This window comes from Acipenser ruthenus, chromosome 2 (genome assembly GCF_902713425.1).
Source record: "Acipenser ruthenus chromosome 2, fAciRut3.2 maternal haplotype, whole genome shotgun sequence".
Lineage (NCBI taxonomy): Eukaryota > Metazoa > Chordata > Actinopteri > Acipenseriformes > Acipenseridae > Acipenser > Acipenser ruthenus.
Genome location: NC_081190.1, coordinates 50,043,437 through 50,065,738, shown reverse-complemented (window position 1 = coordinate 50,065,738; position 22,302 = coordinate 50,043,437). Strand labels below are relative to the sequence as shown.

Genomic DNA, 22,302 nt, shown 5'->3' with positions numbered 1-22,302 from the left:
TCCATAATAGCATGTCTCTACTCAAATCTGTACTATCAAAAAGACTTTTAGCAAACAAAAACGACAGAGAAGTTTTGGTATTTTGTTACTTATTTAATAGGTGATTCTTGCGCATATCCATATACCTTTGCTCCAAGTATCATCAGTCTCATGGTACCCCATGACCGTATTTAGTACTCCATGTCTGTATCTTCTCATGAAATCCCATGGGAACCCCAGAGTACCCCATTCCCAGACTATACTTTCCCTTGAAATCCAATGGGACATTTCCATAAGTGAACTAATACAATTCTGTTTAAACCCTTACATGTATATTTCTGATCACTTCATCACTCCAATATGGTTGTGCATGATTCTGTGTTTTGCTTAAGGTACAATTATTTTGAGACAGATATTTTTATAATGGCTATTATGCCTATGTATGAAAAGGCTTGAGTATTAGCACAATCACAGTGGTGAAAATGAGAGATAACACTACTTTAAAGTGTTTTTAAATGCTGAATTTTATTGAAGTGTGTGGAAGGGTGGTGGTCAATTCACTGGCACACAGGAGACAGAATTTTATTTGTAACGCCGGTCAGGCTCACTGTTTTATTTTATCCCGCAGAGGGTGCTGTTGTCCGTGGCCTGAATACCAACAACGGTAATCAGGTCCACGGGAATACCAACACAGGTAAACAGTTCACAAATGCGGTTGCACTCACAGGTGCTGTGAAAATAATAATAATGACAAAAGGTGAAAGAAAAAGGGAAACTAAAACACAGTAATAAAACTACAAAATAAAGGTGCTGCACTCTGCAGCTTCACCCCGACCGTCGCTACCCGCATGGCCTGTCCTACGCTCACTGGTTCCCTCAGTAACTAGGCGGATACTCTCCGGGGTTCTGCCCAAGTCTTTCCCCCGCTACTAAAAATAATCTTATTTTTTATTTTTATTTTGGTCCTCTCCGGCTGTGCAAATATCACTGATATGATTTTTTCCCACAGATTCTCACGGTTTTCAATTGTAAAAATAAACACGAACAATTCCCAGGAAATTCTGAAAAAAAAAAGAAAATGAAGAACCTACAGTAGTTATTGACAAACAGAATCTAGTAAACCTTAACGGGATCTGTTATTTAACTAAAATGTTGTTATACTCGCTCTATAAATATACATTCGTTACAGGGCCCCCAGACGATTTTCTTTTTGCCTCAGGAGCCAGCTCTTAGGCCAAAAATATTGGTTGCCAAATCGAATTGTTGAGTGCCACTTTAGGAGTACATTAGTTGTTGCCATATTCAACTGCTTGAAATAGAAGAACAACTTGTTATGACACTAAAGTGATAGTACAACAGTAGTATTTCTGCAGAATGTTCAATCGATGCAGCTGATGACTGCAATGGACTGGCTACTGGTGTCTGGGTAAGTGTACACTTACTAATTTCAAACCCAAGTGTTTCTATGCTTTCTGCTTTCACTGTTCTTCAGATCGTCAGTTTGAGAAATAAACTCCCTCTTCCCTGCAACAGCCGACCCTGCTTTAGTAGAAAACTCATGGTACATTTACTGTTTATCATTATCATCTTGAATTGTCATGCCTGTATTTGTAGCTGAAGCTCATCCTCTATGTAGGGAAGTTGCTGCGCAAAATAAATCGTTGTCAAACTCCTGACGGTAAACAATAACCAAATCTATTATATCTGGGATAGATGTGTCTGCTAAAGATGCTACAGATGAAAAAAACTTTATTTAGACACCCTACAATTTGACTGGCAAAACTGTTTTTTGCATTGCATTATAATTATTTCTTTATTTTAAGTTTGCAGAGCATTTTGTTAATGGCACGTGTGCGACACACAACCCTTAGTGCATTTTTATTTTTGTTTTGTTTTTTGTTGTTCTTGTTTTAAGTTTATTGTATGCAACTGTTCTTTCTAAGCATTTTTATATACAACAGTACTCACACACATTTTCTTACAATCACTCCTATTGCATTAAACTGGGGTTACCATATTCTGCTGTGTTGACAGCATCACTGGACTTCAGGCATTTTTATTTTATCATATTATTTTCGACCTTCTCACACTTCAGTTTGAAATAGGTGTGTGGCAGGGCAAAAGTCCTGCTTGTTTGAATAGTGTATGTGGGAATGGTGTGGACTTTCCCCAATTAGGTAACTGAGTGCTAATTGGGGAGCGGCCGTCTATATAAAAAGGAGGAGTTTGTGCTGTGATTTTGTACTGTTTTGCAACTTGACAGTGAAGGCTAATGCCCAGTCTACAAGCGTGTTGTTCTTTTGTTTGAACCTTTTATTTTGGGCCTCGTGCCGTGTTATGTTTGTTCCTGTTTTTGTTTAATAAAGTGTGCAACAGTGCTTTAAAACTGCAGCTTTCTGTCTCAGGGTCTAATTCCTGCTGGTAACCAGCCTGGGCCATGACGCTACCCTGTCACAAGGTGATACACTGGCTTTTTAAATTTACAGACCAATGTCTGTAAATTTATAGGCGGTCCGTTACTCTGCAAAAGTGCTGCAGCTTGTGTTGCTGAAATATATAGGTCAGCAATCCTGGGTTCCTGTTCCTACAGGATAATGCCTGTCTCTCCCCACACAGCCACACACCTTGCATATCCTCCAGTAGTACTCTTGAAATGTATCCGTGAAAGGGACAGCATCTTGTCACTGGCTTCTCAGACGCATGTGCATGTTTGCAGGAGCGAGTCAGACGCTTGTCTGGAACTTACTACCTGCTATGTTTGGTTGCTGAGAAAAACAGCTGGAGATTGGCCAGTGATGGATCCCTAACCAGCAGGTGTGCGTGGAATGCCAAACTATAAAAGGAACCACTGACACACCCCCAGCCTGCTGAGAGCCAGAGAAAAAAGCTTGTTCATGCTGTGAAGCAGGACAGACCTTTGTTTTGCTGTAAGCTAAATCTAAATCTAAAAACATTCTTCACGTCTTACCACTGGGTATAGAACCGGGGTCAGTGTTTAATCATTTTTCTGTAGGGACAAGGACTAGCTTCGGCATTTTTAGATCCCAACTAACGTATGGGAGTTGTGTCAGCAGGGCCTGCTTTATAGTAGGAGCAGCACATTGCTGAATTCATGACACCTTTTGTTTTTATTTTATTTTTCACCATGTTTATTTTGGCTAATACATTTGTTGGTAGCAGCCCATGGCTTTTCCTGTGTGCTGCCAGAAATAAATTATCTGTGTCTGATGTCTCAATGTTACTTCCTGTGACTTCCCATCTTTCAGCGGTTGCACCCACGCCCATATCACAGTCTCTTATTGAGCATCTGTTGGATAAACTAAGGAGACATGTGAGAGCCTTGATGAACTGGCTCCTGCACTGTAAGTGGAGTGGGCTGTTATTTCTCTTCTTCAAACCCAGAAACTCATTAGCAGCATGCAACACTGCTGTACCGCAGTAGTTGGTGTCCATTATGGCCATAGCCGGTACTGAACAATTGTGTTGCTGTAGAAGTTATAAGGGACATTTTAGTAAATTGTGAACAATGTGTGCCAATAGGGACAGTTATCAGAAGTGCTGAGTACTAGTTGATACGAGTTATATTCATTAAATAAATAATTGTCAACTCCAGGTTAGGATCATTAAAATGCCTTAATTTTTTATTTGAAGAATACTTGTTCCATACAAGGTTTGGATTCTTGAAGGTTTTTCTCCAGTACAGTGATACTGTTTCATGATTGGTTAAATCGAATTCCAAACAGATTCATATTAACTAGGCCTGACTGTTTTGTATTTGTTTGTTGATATGGGTTTTAATCTATGATTAATCACAACTGTGGGCCTTGATCGATTATACCCAATATTTTACAATGCTACCTTTACAATTCTACAATGAACTTTAACTTTAGAAAACGTGTTATCAATATTTATACATGAAATATATGGGCTCTTAAAGAAACATCAATAATTACTTATAACATGGATTATTAAGCCCAATATTTAATACTTTACATTCTTAACATTAAAATTAATTTGCCACAAGTTTTCCCAGTTATAGAGATAGTCCAAATCCCTTTTGAATTAGCTGGGCTGCGGTTTCAGAGTCCACTACTCCCCCAAGTTTGGTATCATCTGCAAATTTAACAATCTTGCAATGTGTATCTTGGCCCAACTCATTTACATAAATGAGGAACAGTAAGGGCACTTTCACGCCCAGTTTGTTTGACCCATGTGTTTGGAATGTGAAACCAAACATAATCTGGTTCTCTTGGAAACGAACCGCTCCAAACAGCGAAGCAAATTGTGGAATTGATGTACTTCAGCAAGCACCAAGGAAAGTGTCTTGCCACTGTTGCACATACACAATGCAGGGCTTGTCAAAAACACACACACACACAATATAAGAACACCATAATATTACATGTACACAACAGCACATCATGTTGGGCATGATGAAAAATGTTTTTCTAGAGAGAACTTCCACAATAGTAATCATCAAAAGAGCTGAGGCCGTTTGGAAAAGTGCAATGTGAAACCAATAGAAAAGTTTGAAGCAGCAAGTGAACCAAACACATTAGAATTTACTCTAAAAGAAACTCAAGTTCGGTTGAATCTTTCGGGTGTGAAACAAACCAAAGCAAACCTGAAAAAAATAAGTTTGTTTGCAAGTGAACCACAATTTGAATCACTTGCAACATGTAACATCCTCAAATATGTCAAGTAGGCCAGTTAAGCATGACCTCCCTCTTCTGAACCCATGCTCGCTATCCTCTATAATATTGTTGCTGTATAAATAGTCTTCAAGCTTACCTCTTAATATTGATTCCATCATTTTACATGTTACGGGTTAAACTAAAAGGTCTATAATTACCTGGGTTTGTCTTATCCCCATTTTATAAATAATGGCACAACATTTGCAATCTTCCAGTCTACTAGCCAGTGGTCTACATATTTCTACCCTTGTTTCCTAACGCACCCTTGGATAAATCTCATCTGGGCCTGGTGATTTGTTATTTTTTTTTAGCTCTGTAGCTTATATAATACCTCGACTTCACTGTGAAAACATTTAAAACATATTTGTTTAATAAATATATTAATAGATATGTTTCAGTCCTCATAAACCTAGTTATCATATTCATCCCTTAATACCATAACCTCCTCTTTCACAGTTCTTTTACTTTTATAATACTGGAAGAATTTTGTAGGATTATGTTTAGCATCACTGGCAATATTTCTTGATCTCTTTTGGCATTCCTAATATCCATTTTTACCTCTTTAAGCATACACCTATATTCTTCCCAATTTTGTGCTTTTCCATCTTTCCTGTAAGTCATATACAGACATCTTTTTTCCTACATTTAGTTTTTATTGATCTGTTTAACCATATTGGTGACTGCTTGTTAAACTTTGTCTTTTTCATTTTAGGTATATACTTGTCCTGCTCGTCTTGTATTATGCTTTAAATCTGTTCCATTGAACTTCAACTGTCATGTCCTCTAATTCCCCTGCCCAGTCTATTTTTCAGTTCCTGTCTCATCCCTTCAAAGTTAGCCTCTCTGAAATTATACACTTTAGTTTGTGCAGCTTTGCCTGGAATCCCAGGTCATTTCAAATTTAACCATGCTTTGATCACTTGATCCAAATGGTTCTACAACTTCTATATTACATAGCATGTCCTGGTTGTTTGTGAACCATCTGTTTTTGCCTTCACTTCAGCTCTTAATTTTTTATGACAAAACTCTATTAATGGGATCAATATTGCCAGTTTTCAGTTTTGGAACATATGTGCACAGATCTAAACCAACTAAGTTTTCATAACTGCCATAAATATTTACAGCTGCCCAGCAGAAACATTGCTCGCACTACTGTAGTGATCACAGAGGAAGATGCTGGGTCATGTGAAAGCACAGGGGAACACTTTCCTTATTGACTTCCATAGAGCCAGTGCAGTTTTAAATACTTCCACATGGCATGTGGAAATTGCTGCTGTTCGTGTGCAGCTCCAGAGAACCTCTATGATGTGGTTTGTTCACGCTTTAAACTTTAGAATGGGATAGCTTATTTGTTCATTGTTTTATTTCATAGGAGTGTTCCCTTTTAATACATTTGTTAGTGTAATTTGTTAACGTATTTCTAAAACGTGGATGCCAGGGTGGTGGAAACGAGCCTCAGACCACTGCCAGAACATATCTTCCTAACAGCCAATATTTTTTAAATAACTTTTAATTACTACATTGGCACTAAAAAACAGATTACTAGGATATATGGATGCACCCTGTGTGTGTGTCTCTCTGTTTCAAACTTACATTTTTACATGTACATCCCGTGAATATACTAACCAATTCAGCCTCGTAGATTTTGTGTAAATTAAGTTGTGATTTACAGTACACACTATCCTGCTGTTCTTAGCAATCCCACTGAGTCATTTACCATTGGAAGTAAATAATTACTATTTGGGGTACCACTCTTCTTAAAGAATAGATTGCTCATTAAAATATTTTGCATGGATTTCATGATTAGATGAGTATCTACTAAGGGAGGGATATCAAGATATTTAGTGAGCAAGTTATGAAATGGTTAACAAATGCCCCACCCTAGACATTTTTTTCATCTGCAATCTCCAATATTCGAGGGTGGTGTGAAATAAAAACAAAATAAATCATATTTGTGATGTAAAAATGTACTAAATATAATATATGTTTGGCTTTAACTGATTAATTCACCATTCTTTGTGTGTAACTTAGTTCTGTTTTTAAAAGATAGAATAAAAAGGTTTATATCAAACAAGAAACTATTGCTTCCCTGAGAACAAACGTACTCTTAATGTGCAATTACACCGTGTAACAATTATTTTTTTTTTTTTGGTTCCTGGGTAGTAAGTGTTATTTCCTAATTGCTTATGCCTCAAAAGTATAGAAAATGGCTATTATTCCCCACAAACTTTGCTTTTGTGACCAGGACAGTGATATTTTGAAATTTACCTATTTTCCAGAACATTCCAGATAGAATAATAGCCATTTTCTATACTTTTGAGGCATAAGCAATTAGGAAATAACACTTACTACCCAGGAACAAAAATTGTGTTACATAGTGTTATTAAAGTACCGTATTACTTTGAATTACCACCACCCTTGAATAAACGTCGCTCTCAATAATGAAATATGTACATTTTTTTCCCTACCCCAGCTCAAATAAATGCAGCACTTATTAAAGACACACATACAAAACACAGTATGGCAAAACTTACAAATAGAAACAAAATGAATTGAATAAACTTGAATAAAATGTATTTAAAAAAATACAATTACACACTGGAGTATACCGGTATCTTACTGTAAATGGAACCCAAACAAAAAAAGAATACCGTCGGTACACAGCACTATGTATTGATACTGGTGGAGGAGTAAATACTGCAGCACTAAAATAAATACATTGAGTATATATATATATATATATATATATATATATATATATATATATATATATATATATATATATATAGATAGTTAGATAGATAGATAGATATAGGAATTAACAAGAAAAATAATACATTTTAGTTGTAATGCAGGAGCTGTATGATTATTTAAGTTTCTTAAATGCATTTCTGTTTTGGTTGTATGCACGGTATTTTGGTTAATAAGAGACACTGCAGAATCCTGATCCAGACAGGATGTTCAGAGAGAGGGGTGTGTGGTGTTTCGCAGTGTCAATGGGAAGCAGAAGCTTGTGTAGCTCTTTCTGTGGCGTTGCTGTTTAGGGGATAGCCACAGGATCAACTCATCTTCCTCACTGAAGCCCTGCCTGGATCAGGAGACTGTGTGTTTAGTTGTCTTGCTGTTTGAAGAGAAAGAAACATACCGTATATTAAAGAGCTCAGCCCTGTATCTCGTAAAAACTGCTGTAAGAAAAGAAAGGGAAAATAAACCTACCTCCTCTGTGTTAAATTTCCATTTCTCACTTGTCCCTTAAATAAGCGCCGCCCTTGAATAAGCGCCATAGATGTTTTTAGCAATTTAAAATAAACACTGCGGTGTTAATTCGGTAATAATATAAAAGGCAATCATTTGCCTAGGAGAACAGCACATACTGCACTTGATGAATGTGCCTGATTTATTGAGAAATCCATTAGAGTTTGAAAATCCCACATGTTGGGATGTGGACACCATGTGTGGAATTCCGGCAACATGGAACCTGTGACAGGCAGAAAAATACACCAGGAATCCATGTGGCATAAAGTTATGAATAGTTCTTCTGTGCCTAAAGAAGTGAGATATGTCACAGACTTTTACATTTCATGATATTTTTTATACTGTTAAATTTTGATAGGATATTTAAATGCAAAATGTATCCTAATTATCAAAAAAAAAATGTAGGGCTTTCCCATGAATTTTTAGTAGTATAAAATCTGGTAGAATTTTAAGCAGTTTTCTACCTCTTGGGTGGGCGCCTTTTTCTGTTTTTTTTTTTTTTAAACTTGTAGTACTTCACCTGGAGTGCAAGGTTGTCATGAGGGTTTTTAAAGCTTTTGATATAGTATGTGCATCAAAGCACTACCTAAATCACTTCTAAACCCAAGAGACGATGTTAAAGGTCTTGAGCTCTGGGATTTCAGCAGTGTTTATGACACTTGAAAAGACCCTTGCACCAATGCTCTCATATTTAACACCTAGACTGTGTACAAGAACATAGGGAAGTGTTTTAATTTATCATTATTTTTTCAAATATCACATTACATTTACTTAATCAATCACTTCAGCTCCAGGGCGTACGCAGGTATGTCAAAAACAGAGCACCTGCTGAACCACGCCGTACCTGCGAATGTCAAGGTTTGCCGTCTATGCTATGGGGTTTCTTTCAGTCAATGTGCATACCGCATAGTTCTGGAATTTTTGTTTTGCAGTAGGGGGTGTTGGGGGTGACATTTTTATTCAATCACATTTTGCGCGAACATCCCCTTCATCTATGAGTGTATTGACAAGAGTGGAAGATTCAGCTGCAAACCATCTGCGATCTAAAGGTGTATTTATAGTATGTACTTTTATTTTGATAGTTTATTTGCAGTATTGCTTCCATTGCGTTTAGGATGTAATATTAAACAATCATCATATCTTATTGAGTCTTGTGTTTTGTTGATCCTTGGATTATCAAATTAGAAATATAAAAAATACATCAGTGATCATAACCCTCTAAAAAAAGGCTTTCCCCTTAAGAATTTGTCTGCTTTTATAGCAGTTAATAAGTGCAGGAAATGTAATTTGAAGACTACTTTTATATATATATATATATATATATATATATATATATATATATATATATATATATATATATATATATATATATAGTATACAGTGCCTTGCATAAGTATTCACCCCCCTTAGACATTTCCACATTTTGTAGTGTTACAACCTGGAATTAAAATGGATTTATTAGGATTTTTTGTCACTGATCTACACAAAATAGTCCATAATGTCGAAGTGGGGAAAAAAATCTACACATTTTTCAAAATTATTTACAAATAAAAAACTAAAAAGTCTTGATTGCATAAGTATTCACCCCCTTTGCTGTGACACCCCTAAATAAGCTCTGGTGCAACCAATTGCCTTCACAAGTCACATAATTATTTGAATGGAGTCCACCTGTGTGCAATTAAAGTGTCACATGATCTCAGATTAAATACAACTGTTTCTGGAAGGCCCCAGAGTTTGTTAGAGAGCATATCTAAACAAACAGCATCATGAAGACCAAGGAGCTATCAAAACAAGTCTGGGATAAAGTTCTGGAAAAGCACCAATCAGGGTTGGGTTATAAAAAAAAATCCCAAACTTTGAACATCCCCCGGAGCACTGTTAAATCCATTATTAAAAAATGGAAAGAATATGGCACAACCGCGACTCTGCCTAGAGAAGGCCGTCCACCAAAACTCAGTGACAGGTAAGGAGGGCATTAGTCTGAGAAGCAACCAAGAGGCCAATGGTAACTCTGAAGGAGCTGGAGAGATCCACAGCTGAGATGGGAGAAACCGTCCATGGGACAACTATAACCCGGATGCTCCACAAAGCTGGGCTTTATGGAAGAGTGGTGAGAAGAAAGCCATTGCTGAAAAAAAACATATCAAATCCCGTTTGGATTTTGCCAAAAGGCATGTTGGAGACACAGCAAACATGTGGAAAAATGTTCTCTGGTCTGATGAGACCAAAATTGAACTTTTTGGCCTTAGTGCAAAACGTTATGTGTGGCGCAAAGCCAAAACTGCTCATCACCCTGAGAACACCGTCCCCACGGTGAAGCTTGGTGGTGGCAGCATCATGTTATGGGGATGCTTTTCATCAGCAGGGACTGGGAAACTGGTCAGGATTGAGGGCAAGATGGATGGAGCCAAATACAGGGAAATCCTAGAGGAAAACCTGTTTCAGTCTGCAAGAGACCTGGGACTGGGGCGGAGGTTCACCTTCCAGCAGGACAATGACCCTAAACACACAGCCAAAGCTACACTGGAGTGGTTTAAAAACAAGAACCTGAATGTCTTAGAATGGCCCAGTCAAAGCCCAGACCTCAATCCGATTGAGAATCTGTGGCAAGACTTGAAAATTGCTGTTCACCAACGGTCCCCATCCAACTTGACAGAGCTTGAGCAATTTTGCCAAGAAGAATGGGCAAAAATTGACTAGCCCAAAAAGACTCACAGCTGTAATTGCTGCAAAAGGTGTTTCTACCAAGTATTGACTCAGGGGGGTGAATACTTATGCAACCAAAAAATGTATTTTTTTTTGTTTAATTAACTTTTGTGTCACAATAAAAAATATTTTGCACTTTCAAAGTGTTAAGTATGTTGTGTAAATCAAATGGTTAAAATCCCAATTAAATCCATTTTAATTCCAGGTTGTAACACTACAAAATGTGGAAAAGTCCAAGGGGGGTGAATACTTATGCAAGGCACTGTATGTGTATATATATATATATATATATATATATATATATATATATATATATATATATATATATATATATATATATAATATACAGACGTGCTCAAATTTGTTGGTACCCTTACAGCTCATTGAAATAATGCTTCATTCCTCCTGAAAAGTGATGAAATTAAAAGCTATTTTATCATGTATACTTGCATGCCTTTGGTATGTCATAGAATAAAGCAAAGAAGCTGTGAAAAGAGATGAATTATTGCTTATTCTACAAAGATATTCTAAAATGGCCTGGACACATTTGTTGGTACCCCTTAGAAAAGATAATAAATTATTGGATTATAGTGATATTTCAAGCTAATTAGTTTCTTTAATTAGTATCACACATGTCTCCAATCTTGTAATCAGTCATTCAGCCTATTTAAATGGAGAAAAGTAGTCACTGTGCTGTTTGGTATCATTGTGTGCACCACACTGAACATGGACCAGAGAAAGCAAAGGAGAGAGTTGTCTGAGGAGATCAGAAAGAAAATAATAGACAAGCATGGTAAAGGTAAAGGCTACAAGACCATCTCCAAGCAGCTTGATGTTCCTGTGACAACAGTTGCAAATATTATTAAGAAGTTTAAAGTCCATGGAACTGTAGCCAACCTCCCTGGGCACAGCCGCAAGAGGAAAATCGACCCCAGATTGAACAGAAGGATAGTGCGAATGGTAGAAAAAGAACCAAGGATAACTGCCAAAGAGATACAAGCTGAACTCTAAGGTGAAGGTACGTCAGTTTCTGATCGCACCATCCGTCGCTTTTTGAGCGAAAGTGGGCTCCATGGAAGAAGACCCAGGAGGACTCCACTTTTGAAAATAAAACATAAAAAAGCCAGACTTTAATTTGCTAAAATGCATATTGACAAGCCACAATCCTTCTGGGAGAATGTCCTTTGGACAGATGAGTCAAAACTGGAGCTTTTTGGCAAGTCACATCAGCTGTATGTTCACAGACAAAATAATGAAGCTTTCAAAGAAAAGAACACCATACCTACAGTGAAACATGGAGGAGGCTCAGTTATGTTTTGGGGCTGCTTTGCTGCGCCTGGCACAGGGTGCCTTGAATCTGTGCAGGGCACAATGAAATCTCAAGACTATCAAGGCATTCTGGAGCGAAACGTACTGCCCAGTGTCAGAAAGCTCTGTCTCAGTCGCAGGTCATGGGTCCTCCAACAGGATAATGACCCAAAACACACATCTAAAAGCACCCAAGAATGGATAAGAACAAAACATTGGACTATTCTGAAGTGGCCTTCTATGAGTCCTGATCTGAATCCTATCGAACATCTATGGAAAGAGCTGAAACTTGCAGTCTGGAGAAGGCACCCATCAAACCTGAGACAGCTGGAGCAGTTTGCTCAGGAAGAGTGGGCCAAACTACCTGTTAACAGGTGCAGAAGTCTCACTGAGAGCTACAGAAAACGTTTGATTGCAGTGATTGCCTCTAAAGGTTGTGCAACAAAATATTAGGTTAGCGGTCCCATCATTTTTGTCCATGCCATTTTCATTTGTTTTATTATTTACAATATTATGTTGAATAAAAAATCAAAAGCAAAGTCTGATTTCTATTAAATATGGAATAAACAATGGTGGATGCCAATTACTTTTGTCAGTTTCAAGTTATTTCAGAGAAAATTGTGTATTCTTCGTTTTTTGTGGAGGAGTACCAACAAATTTGAGCACGTCTGTATATATATACACACACTCATACACAAATACATATTGGAAAAGTAGTACTTAAGTTAACATGTAGGATTTTTGTAATGCTCTTTTTGTTAATCTTCCTGCTCACTCTTTACATCGATTACAGATGGTGCAAAATGCAGCAGCAAGGGTTCTTACCGGTACCAAGCGGACAGAACACATTACTCCCATCCTCAAGCATTTGCATTGGCTTCCAATCCAGTCCCATGTTTCCTTTAAAATATTGCTGTTGACCTACAAGGCTTTGTATGGTCAGGGTCCTATTTATATAATGGACCGTCTTAGCCCTTACATCCCTGGGAGGCAGCTTAGATCCTCTAACTCAATGCATGGTTCCAAAGCATGTTATGCTTGGAGGGTGTAGTTTTAGCTGTGTTGCTCCTTTTCTTTGGAACTCACTGCCAACCTTTATTAGGGAATCCACAACAGTAGCCAAATTTAAAAAATCCCTTAAGACACACTTATTTTCCACAGTTTTTTCTTAAACTCTTTCTTTACTGCAGTCTGCAATGATTTTTATAATATATTGTACTTTTATGATTGATTTTATTTTTATATTTACCTATTTTATTCATTTGTATATTTATAGATTTTTTTTAATAATGAATTAAAGTTGTTATTATTATTATTATTATTATTATTATTATTATTATTATTATTATTATTATTATTATTATTATTATTATTATTATCTGTATATATTTTTTTGTCTTTTAATTATTTTCAGTAATGTCTCTGATATTTTCAAAAATGATTTTGTTTGTGCAAAGAAGCTAAAGCATGCACAGGCAGTTCTGGAAATGATTCAAGAGTTTCTTGTTTTAATAGCTGTTCGCCAAGCTGTTTTTTACAACACAGAATGTGGGTTTGGCAATGACATATTTGAGAACAATTGTTTTAAAGAACTCTGTAATGGGCAACTCTTGATCCAAAAAGTGCATTTTGATAATGCTATGTGGAGAAGGCCAGCTTGTATCTAAGACACCAGAGTTTCAATGGCAGCTGGCCACAGGGTATATAAACTTTACAGAACCAAAAGAGAGAGAGAAATTAACAAAGTCTTTAACAACACATGGTCAGTTTTGTAACTTCAGTGGGTATTTTTCTCTTTTCTGAAAAAAATATACTAATTACTTTGTGAATTTCAGCTGTTGTTTATATAGCATGTCTAGGCACTAATAGATGGGAATGAGCATTCAAGTACTGCTAACAGTAGCTTTTTAAGATACATTGATAGAAAGATAATGGGGTAGCTGTACTAAGATGGGCCAGTCGCAGCACAAACATACCGCAGTTTGCATTTTCGTTAAGACAATTCGCAAAGTGCACATTTTGTTGTATGCACTAAGAAAAAATATGTTAATGAATAGAGCCTCAATATACTAATTTAAATAGAATTTGCGTCATCTTAGTGAGAGCTCTAGATAGAGTTGGGTGACATTTTTTCAAATAGTGGCAGTTGAGTTGTGGTTTGCTGCAGCAGAAGGGTGCCTGAAGGGTAACGTCTATACATACAAGGATGCAAGAATCAAAATAACATTGTTTTTGTTAAATGTAAACATCATCTGTACAATGCATTCTGTTCTGTCTTCATTTTACCTATTTTAACACAGTTATATATGTAAACAATTAAAGGCAGTTTAATTCCATCAGATTCTATAGTTGGGCCCCAACCTTCACCCCCAAAAAGCTTTTCATAATCATATAGTTGCCCCTCGCTAAACCGGACATGTTTGTCCAACATAAGGAGGTGTCAGGTTTAAAAACAATACAATAACATCGCACACACATACATTTACAGTTCTCATGTATTTAAAAATATAAATCATTGCGCTAATATAACAGTACACATTACATTATGTAAAAATATAAATATGTACATCTTTAGTACATCTCATTACAATATTTTTGATTCCTCATTTGTACTATCTCCGTTTTTGTGAATTTCTGCAGTAACGCCCAGAATTACATACTCATTTAAGGCTAAAGCGCAAATAAGAACTGCGGCTGCAAAGCATTCATTAAAATGGTGCTAACAGTGTTGCGTTTACTTAATACATTTCACGCTACGCTTCCTTCTGGTTTGTATGTGGTTTGCAACGATTGTGACAGATGCAACACTTTAGTACATCTACCCCAATGAATTGAATTTATGTAATTTTTTTTTATCAGTTAGCCTTGGCCTCTTCACGAGTAAGGTAGAAGAGGTCAGGCTAACGAGTAAAAATAAACTCAGCTGGGTCATGGGATATTTCATTTATACAACACTTCTATTGAGTTGCTGTATGTTTGATTTATTTCCTTTTTTTTCATTTTTGTGTCCTTCGACAGTCTACATCTGTAGTATAATCAGCAACGCTATCCAGTGTTATACATGTCAATATAGTCACTGCATTTTGATAGATTTTTCATTCAGCTCAGATCTCTGCCCATTTCGCTTTGTGTCAATGCTCATTGGCTGGCTCAACAAGAAAATACTTGTGCTATGGAATAATATTATTTTCTTTAGTGCTGGAAAAAAATATCTTAATATTTGATTGAACATTGCTCCATATGAATTATGTCTGTGTCATGGTTGATAAAATTAGAAATACATATCACACTGTGCCTTGCACTGATTTACCACCTTGACAGAATTTGTGTGACAGTTTCTAAAACTGCAAGTGAAAAAACAACTCTGTCTGATGCGTGTGATTAACTATACAGTATAAAAAAACAGGATCGGGGGATACAGATGTTATTCACTCAAAAATGCTTCACGCTTTTCAAACACAGGCCCAACTTGCAAGGTAAATGTTGCATATAGTCATAAACATTTTGTTGTGACCCAATTTATGTTATGAGGAAGGTAATAAACAAAAGGTAAGCTTTTTTTTTCTCTGTACAACACCCCCCCACCCCACCCCACCCGTTCCACATTTATTTTATTTAAAGGGTTTATTTAATTAGATTTGACAGTTTTCACTTGCGTGTACAGCTAAAAAAAAAAAAAAAAAAAGAAAAAAAGGCATAAGTAAACCTCAGTAATTACTACTTTATGAAAGTGTCTGTTGCCACTTTGTTTATTGTGAAGAAATGGCAGGGATTTTTTAAAAAAAACGTGATGTCTAGCTTTTGTACTGCCTGAAATACACCCCCCAAAAAAACATAACTACTGTGTGACATCCTTTGCTTTACAGTTAATTCAGTAGGGTAAAGTAAAGCCTTCACAACCTATTCTTATTTGATATTTTTTAATACAGTTTTTCAGATAATTTTATGATATAAAATAATTGCAAATTGTTATACTTGTGTTATATTTAGCTGGGAATTGTGCAGCATGTGAATGGAAACTGAAAGTAAAAAGCAGAGATGACAAGTAAACTCAATTTACATCTGCTATAAACCTGGATGGCCATGATTAGGCAAGTAAAATTGGAATGTTTCTGTAATATCATTCTAAAGTCTTACTGAGTTGTTGTAAACACCCTTTTTAATGCAATGCATGTTTAATTAATGGTATGGTTCTCTTGATGCGTGATATCCAAAATACTTATTAGCATAGGCCCTCCTTAATTACCATAAAATGACACCCACTGGTATGGCACTTGTTTGTTATAACCCATATCAAAATAAAAAGGACAGGGTCAAGTGGGTTTTTTCAGGAAGATAGCCAATGGGCCTCATTTACGAAAGGGCACTAAATTTAGAGTTGGCTCGCATGTAAAATAGTGATGTGCGCGATAAATCAAAATCTACTCCCCCATTTACTAACAGAGAATGCGTTAATTTATGTGCACAGTATTTGGCTCATTTACATGCCATAAGGCATGCTAAATTTACTGCGAGCAATAATGTGCACGATAATGTCTGAGACTACACGTGACCACAATCATATAAAGAGCCCAACAGTCCAGGCGTATCTTTTGGTCAGTAGCTTACTGTGAAAGGTGGAGGTGGCTTACATTGACCGAAAATGAGCGATCAACAGACACAGCACTCGGCAGGGGACAGGCAGAGGCAATGTAAAGTGAAACTGCACTGCTTACCTTTTAATTTTAACATGTATTCCTTGTCTGATGTAAAAAAAAGAAAAAAAAAGTAATGACATATCCTCCGTTCTCTTCCTTGTCGGCCTTGCCACCCTGCAGAGGCTCCATGGTTCGGTGTGACAGTGTTATGGGAGTACAATCAATAGCACCCATCACATTGGGGAAGCCAGCAACCTGCTAGAAGCCCACTTTCACATCCTGTGAACCTCTGTGTGGGAAATTTAATATAATTCCCTGTGAGCTCAGGAGGGCTTTTTTTTGTTGTTGTAAATTGCAGGTTATTAAATAGGTTGCAGTTAAAGCTGAATGACATAGTTTAAAGCAGGGATGTCCGGTAGTTTAAATAACTTGCTTTGACTGTATCGATTTGGAATTCTTCTTTAAAACAACCTGCCTCTTTAATGTAACATGTGTATTCAACATGTGTAATCTGCATTGTATGACTGACATTCCCATTAAGCCAATCACAGCTAACAGAGGTAGTAAAATAGCCAATCAAATGGCACACAGGATCCGTTTCCTCATGCACACGTGTAACAGGACAGCACACATAATTTTGATTCGGACAGCAAAGCGAAGGCTTGTTTAAACTATTTGTTTTACTTTGTGTAAAATTTAAAATCAGAAGCCAAAAAGTAGTTGGAGATGAAAGGCACTATACAAATACAATAAATAAATACAATAAATAAATAAATAAATGTCACAGAAACGAAAAGTGGAGGCGGAACACAGAAGATTCCAAAATTGTTAGGTTCACTGAACAATTTTGACGGCAAGGCAATATGTCTGATTTGCAGTGCAAGGGTTACAGTTATGAAAGATTATAACATACAACGCCACTATGACACGCTACACAAAGCAACGTAGTTGGAGTTTACTGGAAATGAAAGAAGCTACGGAGTCTCAACCAAAGGGTTTTCTGAAAATGAGAAGAAAAAATGAAATGGTTAAAACAGCTGATGTAGTATGAACTGAAAAAAACAGTTTGTAGCACGGTTACTGAGCGTATTACCAAAATGGTAGACAACATTAACTTTAATGTTATTGAAGAGCTTTTCAGTTTAAGCATAAACAACACAACCACAGGAAATGACTTTTTTAACTTCAATAAGCCATGGGAAGTGCAGAAATACATTGGGAGAAACTAACTGGGATTACAGCAGAGGGTACACCACATATGACTGGGCAAAAGAGTGGATTGACTAGCAGAGTGCTGGAAAACATTAAACAAAGAGATGCATAAGTACCAATTTTCTTACACTGGATTCTGCATCAACAGACATTACGCGGAAAAGTTACAGAATTAGAACATGTAATGAGCATTGTTATCAAGTGTGTGAAAAAAGAAGTGCCAAGTGTCCGGACAGAAGTCATGAAAAGGTGCATTCATAGTGGTACTGGTTACTAAATTGCATTTTCACAGCTTGCAGTATCTTTTTTTTCAGTGCTGTTAAAAACTTTACATTTTGGAATATAATTAAATATTGAGACTTAGCATTATATACTGACTTTTTTTTTTTTACTGTTTGAGATTTCCATTGAAAGTAAAGTATTATTATTATTATTATTATTATTATTATTATTATTATTATTATTAATAATAATAATAATAATAATAATAATAATAATAATAATAATATATTACATTTGTGATATTTAGATTTTTTGTCAGTGTTCTAGAAAGCTGCTTCTAGTTATATCTGCCTTTTTTGTACTATAAAATACATTATTATTATTATTTTATTTCTTAGCAGACGCTAAGAATTGCGTAATATGTTGATTTATTGATTGAAACCGTGCCTGCGTACTTATTGACTAACTTTGTTTTTGTTTTTTTTAATGGTGCAGCCCACCAGGTGAACAGTCTTAAATGGCCCTTGCTGCCAGATGAGTTTGACACCCCTGACCTTTATAATTTCTGGACTTTTTCCATTCAAACACATTTTCATAACCAAGTAATTCAGCAAGGTGTATTTATTTTGTGTTAAATGATTAATTGATTCGCAAACTGAATGAGTCAAACAAATCGAGTCAGTAAAAAGAATCTAACTGCACATCACTAGTTTTAAGCCCAGAAATAGAGGTTTAAATAGTGCTCCTATCAGTGGTTAAAGCCATACCCACTAATAAATTATCACTTTAATGCACGCACTAAAATTAACACCCTTTAGTAAATATCATGTGAATACAGCTCATCTCATTATTCTGAGCTGGATGCTCATTTAAATACATCAGCATGCATTACCATAAAAATCACATATTCATTCTGACTACCATAGTGTGAAGCACTAAATTTAGTGCACACCATAATATGCCAAGTGTCGCACGCGATAATGAATAAAATTGCAATAGTAAATACGGAAATCATTAACATGCACACTAATTGCAATTATCGTGCACCATAAAGTTTAACACCCTTTCGTAAATGAGGCCCGAAGTGTATTGATATGGTTACACAAAATATAGAATGAAGAAAAATGAAAGAAAACAGCTAAAATAATACAAAAGTATAGTTGAACTATGCAGCACTCCTCTTATTCACCTGCCCCCTCCCCCATTCATTGCCATTTCTGATGCACAAAGTAGAAATGATCAGTTTAACCCTGAGGTCTGTATTAAAGTTTGGGATCAGCTGATCCCAAACTTTGTACCCTGTATTTTTTGTTGCAATTGTTACTAAGATAGTACAGAGCTGGAGGTGATCCACAGATAGTACCAGGGATCCTAGTTTTAAATTATATTCTCTGAAAAAAAATAATCTGTGTTATTCCGCAAATAGTATTCTTATTAGTTTATCTGTGGCAGGCATTCAACCTTGACCTCTGTAAACCAGAAGTTGTTTTATTGAACAAGTATGTTTACTTAAATCAAAAGCAAAATTGCTTGTTGATGATTATATGGGGCAGCAGTGTGGAGTAGTGGTTAGGGCTCTGGACTCTTGACCGGAGGGTTGTGGGTTCAATCCCTGGTAGGGGACACTGCTGCTGTACCCTTGAGCAAGGTACTTTACCTAGATTGCTCCAGTAAAAATCCAACTGTATAAATGGGTAATTGTATGTAAAAATAATGTGATATCTTGTAACAACTGTAAGTCGCCCTGGATAAGGGCGTCTGCTAAGAAATAAATAATAATAATAATAATTATTTGGTTATCGAACAAACAAAAAAAGCCTCAAGCGTAAAACAAAACATTATCAGACAACATAGAAAATCTGTGTTTTCCCACGTTGTTCCACAGCAAACGGATGCCTAGGATCCCTAGTAATAACTAGTACTTACAGAACTAAGGTCTAAATTATATGGTTCATTGCAATTGACCCATCAACACTACGTATGTGTATCAGCTGCAAGTTGGCAGTGAAGCCAGAGGTGCTGAAGGTTAATAATGTTCTCATTTTCAATGGTGATATGAGAAGAAAAGGGCACCTTGCAACACTTTTGTGTAATTTTGTGCTCTCTGAAGATGCCATTTATCGGTTGCTGTTAATTTTCCAGGTAGTTTAACTGCTGCGGAGTTCTAGTAATTTGTTTAATGATCTTTGCTCTCCTCTTTTGTTACTATTTCAAGCTGCGATCCTTGTGTGCATTAGCCCAGAAGGTCTTTAAATCACTGAAAGATGGAGAAGCCCAATTTCCTGTTATTAGAGGAATCCTGTTCCTTTGGTCCTGAAAGTAGATCATAACAATAGTACCTTTCATCACAACAGTGGCCTCAAGAATTCTAATTTCCTCCATTAAAACAATTAAATACTAAATATAGTTTGGTTGGATAAAAGTCATCTGCTATACAAAAGGAATTAATTATATTTGAAGGCACATGGAGGTAACTTGCTCTAAAGGGAATTCTGTTCTGTCCTGTCCTGAATACAAAAAACTTCCCTAACAATACTTCACATTAATCAGACTAGGAAAGTAACAACAGTGGTGAACTAGAATTAGTAAAAGGTTGAAATGTGGTTGAAGTGATTCCTGCTGGGTTTTTTACTTACTTGTGAATGTAGTGCTCTGCAATGTGCTGGTAAGAGCCATGAGAGCTTCCATTCACAACTCTGCAAGTGAACACACAGAGCAATCCTTGCTCTGTTTCAAGCAGACATGGAGAATTGTGACATGATGTGTAGATTAATGTCTGCCCGGGCACTTAAACTATCCGATTGTACTGGGACCTGAGTATTCTCACCTCCTGAGATGAAAGACATGAGAAGCTAGTTACCATATCCCCATCTTGACATATAAATAATATTGAATCAGTTTTAAGTAAAAAAAAAAAAAAAAAAAAAGTATTCTTAAGCTGCCTATTTTTTGGTTTCAAATTACCTTCTTTTTCTGTTGTAGGAAAAGGAAGATTGATCAATTTCTAAAAGCAGAGATGAAGTCAAAATCTGCTATTTTCAACAATAAGGTAAGAATGTGTTTAAACTTTGCAGCATACATCTTTAATAATAAACCTACAGTGATGGGAAGAAAATTGTCATAATTCTACAAAAAATGAGAAGCCCAGCTGCATGGTGCAAGGTGAGTCATACAGCACAGGTTTGCAAAGTAGGCTGGTCTTTACTGGGGACTCTGAAGGGAGCGTTGGAATGGGTCTGGCGCGCCTTACACTAAATTAGTTTATTAGAAAAAAAAAAGACACGTTTGTGTTAATATGATTCGCTCACAGTTAGCAATAGACAGTTTAAACTCCCACACAATAACCTGACAATCAAAATGTCCCCTAATCACCAGTACAGCAAACAAAACAAACATGCATGTATGCAGTTAAAAATCTTTGCTCAGATCCGCCCCTTTTTTTCGGCTCCTATCGGCCATTGAATGGTTTTCTCGGCTTTTTCCAGAGAAAAAACGACTAGAGACCTGTGCTTTACATCTTTTTGATGATGTCGGACAGGGTCCAACATTGGACCGGAAAGGGAAAATTGTAATCTCTGACCTGGTCCGACATAGGACTGCAAAGGGTTAAAACCTCAGCAACAACACCTTTAACAAGAACAAGTTCCACTAAACAATGATAAGGGGAGTAGTGCAAATCCATTTTCAGTTACATTTTCACTGCTCCCCTGATCAGCTGGTGTTGAACTTTGTGAAATTAATTTTACTACCTCATTAGATTCTCCCTGGCAACAGTGATACATCAGAGACGCCTGTTGGTTTGTTTTAACTACAGTATTATTATTATTATTATTATTATTATTATTATTATTTATTTCTTAGCAGACGCCCTTATCCAGGGCGACTTACAATTTTATTATTTTATTTTTTACATACAGTTACCCATTTATACCGTTGGGTTTTTATTGGAGCAATCTAGGTAAAGTACCTTGCTCAAGGGTACAGCAGCAGTGTCCCTTACCAGGGATTGAACCCACGACCCTCCGGTCAAGAGTCCAGAGCCCTAACCACTACTCCACACTGCTGCCCAGAACATCTTGAGAATCGCTCATTCAGTTGTGATGAAAGTTGGTATGGGCATTCAATAGTAAAAGTGCTTGGGGGTATTAAAATCTTTGTCATTGTGACCTACTTTGGCCTCTGATTAGCTGGGCTAATGAAAGCTACAGAACCATTGCCCAAATTTGATTAACCTTTGCATGAACACTTGTTACAAGAAGTTGAAGAAGTTCCATATGCTCATGTCAATA

The 22,302-nt window shown here is 36.5% G+C and overlaps 1 protein-coding gene across 5 annotated transcripts in view; it reads left to right on the top strand.

Annotated features, from left to right (window-relative positions):
* The window catches only part of LOC117408649 (bone morphogenetic protein receptor type-1B), a 342,845-nt gene that overhangs the window by 38,005 nt on the left and 282,538 nt on the right, over nt 1-22,302 (top strand). For 4 of the 5 annotated variants that reach the window (XM_034013833.3, XM_058996771.1, XM_034013832.3 and 1 more), the window contains exon 2: nt 20,996-21,062. The exons of the other annotated variant lie outside the window; for it this stretch is intronic. The gene's annotated coding sequence lies outside the window, so the exon portion shown is untranslated. The remainder of the gene's footprint in view (nt 1-20,995; nt 21,063-22,302) is intronic. 5 annotated transcript variants of the gene reach the window in all.